The following is a 5416-nucleotide window of genomic DNA, read 5'->3' as shown; positions in this document are numbered from 1 at the left end:
CCCCATTGATAGCTTCTCAAACCAATTAACATAAATTACCAACAGAACAATTGATCAAGAAACTAACAATTGACACTTCAGCACCTCTTTGACATCTGGTGATTTAAAAATACAGTTAAAAAGTTATCTGGAGTATTTAATCAAGAAGACCCTACAACTAAGTTATATAGACAGATGAGAGCTAGCTTAGACCTCCCTGTAAACTGAGGGTCAAATAAAAAACAATGCCATCAGTTTACTTACCTTTTTCTCCTCTAAGATTTAATGGTAGTTTTTTACAGTTACCCTTCTCTGATCAGTCCCATAACAATCAGCAAAGGAAAGCTAGAACCAAACATAGGACATAATCTGGTATATTTGCATTCAGTCTAAATTCAACTCAATCCAAGCCTGATCAAATTCAGGGTTTTTCCCCCCAAAACCAGCTCATGAGAAGAAAATAGTTACGACCTAAACTCATTCAGAAATAGCTGATCAGCCAAAACTTGGCTCTGTACAAATTTGTTGGAGACCAGCTCACCAGCAGAGAACGACCCCACCCAAAATTCACCCTCAAACAACTGTTCATTCAAGATCTAGTTCTATGCAAGCTCAACTAAAATTAACTTGTCAGGAAAGCGCTTCCCATCCAAAGCTCATCCAAAGGCAGCTGGTTAGCCCAGACCTGGATCAACGCATATTTGTCTAAAACAAGCTGATCTGCAAAGAATTCTCTTGCCCAAAGAAGTTATTCAGCAAGGAGCTACCTCAAACAAATTCTGAAACAAGCTTATATACAAAGAGCTGTACCGCCCAAAACTTATCCTAAACACTGTTGCCCCTAAATAAACTCATCTAAAACTAGCTTACCGGAGAACATGTCCTTGTCCATAGCTGGTCCAAACACAGTGTTTAGTTAAGCCCTGGATGTACACAAAACCACTGGAGAGTAACTGATAAGCAAAGAGCTGACCCGTCTAAAATGCACCCAGAAGTCAGGTGGTTCGTCAGGTGTAGCCTTTCCTTATTTGCATCCAAGAACAGCTTTTAAGCAGAGAATTGTCTTTCCAAAAATCTTACACCAGCTCTTTGATCAGGTGCTTGCACTACAAAAACTCATACAAACCCCTGTAGTCAATCAAAATCTCATCTACCAAAATATTTTCTAAAACCTGTTATTCATTTAAAAAACTCATAAATCTCAATTTTTTCCAAAGCTATCTCAAAAAATACCGGTCGGTCTCGCCAAACTCCATCCAAATCCACCCATCAACTACAGACTTAGACAAACCCAACATTATCAAAAAGAATTTTTCCCTCCTGTGATGCTCTATCTAAACCGAAATTCAGATCTAATGTTTTCGTTTTCAACTCTCACCCTCAAACACAAACCACTACCATAACTTTCATCACCTCTGCTACCACTATTTCTGAAGCAACTTCTACCATCACCACATGTTTAACTCAGCACCAACTATAATCCCCACATTAGCATCTGCTATAACCATAAAGCAAACCACCTCATCCTACAACAGCCCAGAAGCTGGCACCAATGACAATTACTTTGAAGCAAAGCATCTCTCTGTAATGGCACCCGACCCTACACTGACTCTACTTCTAGCTTTGAAACACAGAATCTGTATATGGCCCCACAGAATCATATACTAACCTCCCCTTTGACTTTGAAACTATCTATTTCCCTAATTACTTTGACAAAACTACCAGTTTTGTCACTACCTAATTGGCAGTATCATATGGACTCTGAAACTATATAAATTTCCAACACCATCCCAGAACCTTATCTAAACCATCATATCATCCAAACAATGAAATTATGAATTAATCCATGACACCAGTACTCTGTCTCGTATCCCTCCCCACAGCATCCCCACCCAATTGTTGCCATTTGCAGGACATTCTTTTCCATTTTAGAAAATCACCTACAATCAGCTTATTTTTTTTTAAATCCATAAATATATACTTTTAATGTTGAGTTGAAATTTTTCTACATAAACAGAGTAGAATGTTACCACAATCTATTGAGCTCCACATTGTAGAATGTAGAAAACTGATACAACATATCCAGCATTTATAATGACATTACATACTGAACTTTAGCACCTCTGACAAGGGACAACCCACTATGCCAAGAAGTCTAGACATGTTTTTCTGATGCCTAATCTGCACAGAACTTCAAAAGATTAATAAAAACTTATATAGTTATATTCTATTTAGCAGAATTTTAGGTATATTTAATTTAGTGGCTGTCCCTCTGGCATTCACAAAACTATTCCATTAAAAAGTGGCTCTTCTGGGGCGCCTGGGTGGCTCAGTGGGTTAAGCCTCTGCCTTCGGCCCAGGTCATGATCTCAGTGTCCAGGATAGAGCCCCACATCGGGCTCCTTGCTCAGCAGGGAACCTGCTTCTCCCTCTCCCTCCATCTGCTTCTCCCTCTCCCTCCATCTGCTTCTCTGCTTACTTGTAATCTCTATCTCTCTGTCAAATAAATAAATAATAAGTCTTTAAAAAAAAAAAGAAGTGGCTGTTCTGCAGATTTCCAAGTATATGCCCTGATTTCCTCTGGGATCCTACAAACTGGTCAACAATTTTTTTTTTTTTTAAGATTTTATTTACTTATTTGACAGGGAGAGATTCAGGGAAGAGAGAGAACACAAGCAGGGAGAGTGGAAGGGGGGAAGCAAAGCAGGCTCCCCGCTGAGCAGGAACACCCTCCCCCGCCCCAATGTGAGGCTCAATCCCAGGACTCTGGGATCGTGACCAGAGCTGAAGGCAGACACGTACAACTGAGTCACCAAGGTGCCCCAAACTGGTCAACGACTTTAAAGAATTTTGTAAATTGACAAAGTCAAGCAAGACTTAATTCAACTCAACTCATATTAATTGTTCTACCACATGCAAGATACTTTGCTGAATGCTACAGTAACAAGATCTAACTTGAAATCTAGTATCTCAGAACATAAGCACAAATAACAATAACATCAGCCAAAGTAGAATTAAATAAATAAGAAAGTCACAAATTCCCAGAAGTTTTCAGAAAAGGAAAAGGATGACTCCAGATTGGGGAAGAAAGAGAGACTTAATGGAGATTGTAGCATAAAGAGGGATCTTTAAGGATGAGTACAACATTGACAGCAAAGATGAAAAGGGAGACCTTGGCAGAGGGAATACCATGAACCAATGAAGAGAAACAAGATGAAAATGCACTAGGGCTGTCTTCTGACCTCTAGTGCACACTTCCATTTCACCTGAACATTGGACAGTGACCAGATACTCGCTGTATTTTTCACAAGAATTCAAGCAGAGCTTCTGTCTTATTCATTTTTTGTCCTAACATCTAGTACAATGCTTGTCCCTGTACAATTTATGTTTATGCTTAATAGATATCACTGAAATTACCCTGAATCAGGGAATGCTGACTACAGTTTCTGTTTATTCATTTATGTGACTTATCCAGTCAAGCTATCAATATAACTAATGACTAACAATATCTCAAATACTTTTAACTCTGTGGCTGAATTATCAAGTGGTGGAAGGAGAGAAAGGTTTCCAATTTGCCTTGTTCTTTCATTGCCAAACAGGGTCTCAGACTGGGATTCACAAAGAGAACCTTGGGTATGGGTTCAAGGATCACTAAACGTTTCCACAAAGATCCCTCTAAACCAGAGATTCTTGGGGTGTCTCAGTGGCTTAGTCAGTTAGGGTCTGCCTCTTGATTTCAGCTCAGTTAATGATCTCAGGGTCATGTGATCAAGCCCTGCATTGGGCCTCACACTGGGCATGGAGCCTGTCAAGATTCTCTCTCCCTCTCCCTTTGTCCCTCCCCCTGCCCTGCTCATGCGCAAGCACTCGCTCTCTCTCTCTCTCTCTCTCTTAAAAAAACAGTAATAATAAAATAAAAAAATTAAACCAAAGACTCTTAACCTGAGCTATCAGGAGACCCATGAAGCCTCTAAAGTTTTCTAATACACATTGTGTTCAGGAGCATATATATACTTCTCTGAGAAGATGGTGTATAAATTCAATCAGATTCTCAAAGAAATCCATAACCAAAAGAAATGAAACTAAAACCAATTAGAAAGATCAAGGAACGTCTAGACCTACTGGTCCAAAAATGTCATCTGCAGCTCATAAAATGCTTTAATGAATTCTAATATCCTAAGTTGTTTCAGAAAAATAAGTGTCCTCATTGTTTTTGCTCATGTCTCTCTTTTTAATGATTTAGGGATTTCTTTCCTTTTATAGTGCATATTTCTTAACACTCAACTCCATAATTATATTATTGCAAGTTATCTGCTTTCAGACTTAAAATTTCTTGTCTAAGAAATTACTCAGCCTTCTGAATTCCCGTGTTTATTTGGATCAAACCTCACTGCTCAGTTTGCCAGCTAGGGCGTGTCCCATTCCCACCTGGGGTTGGAGGCACGTCTACAACAGGAACTGGAAGCACTGTCAGTTCCCTGAATCACCTGATGCCCAGACAGTCACGGTGATTCAGTTTCAACGAGCTGTTCCCTAGCACTGTGCTCTAGGCTGGAGATAGAGCATGAGTCTCCTCACCTAACTCCAGAAACAACAGTGCCATAAAATTCAACTCTGCCTCCACCAAAGAGAAAAATAAAAGAAAATTAAGGAAGTCCAACCTCCCACACATTCATTGAAAATAATGCCCCGGGAAAGTGGATTTCCTAGGGTCACACGGGATGCTTGAATATTTCATGTTTCCCCCCACCAACATGTAAGCTCATGAGGACAGGGATTTTTACCCCTTCCATCCACTTGCATTTCCAGGGACTAAAACAATTTAGCAGAACACAGAGTGAATATATCTGAATTATGGGTTGGAAGAATGAGTTGAGTTGGTAAAGGAATCAATGAACGTATTGAAAGCCTGTGAAAACATAAATAAATTTGCTTCCCTTTCACATCCTTTAGCACTTATGTTCCTTTGCTCCTCTCAGTCACAACCACTTTTCAGGTTATTCTGTCTCACCGATTATATTTGTTCTTCAAATCCATTTAGAACCCCATCTCTTTTTTTGTTTAAGATTTTATTTATTTATTTGACAGAGAGAGATCACAAGTAGGCAGAGAGGCAGGCAGGGAGAGAGGGAAGCAGGCTCCCTGCTGAGCAGAGGGCCCGATGCAGGGCTTGATTCAAGGACCCTGGGATCATGACCAGAGCCAAAGGCAGAGGCTTCAACCCACTGAGCCACCCAGGCGCCCCTAGAACCCCATCTCTTCTCTGAAGTTTTCTTTCACCTCAACCTTGTTCCAACTCCCAATAGCATATACCTCTATCATATATTCATTGACATGTGGTGACCATCTAGTGCTTTGCAATATCATTAACATAGAAAACGCTAAACAAATATAAGACAAGGCCTTAAGGACTCTCCCTCCAATTCAACAGAAATAT

The sequence above is a fragment of the Lontra canadensis genome, unplaced genomic scaffold (genome assembly GCF_010015895.1).
Source record: "Lontra canadensis isolate GAN:19392208 unplaced genomic scaffold, GSC_riverotter_1.0 scaffold1, whole genome shotgun sequence".
Taxonomy (NCBI): Eukaryota; Metazoa; Chordata; class Mammalia; order Carnivora; family Mustelidae; genus Lontra; species Lontra canadensis.
The sequence above is the reverse complement of the archived record's forward strand: the minus strand, read 5'-3'. Positions refer to the sequence as shown.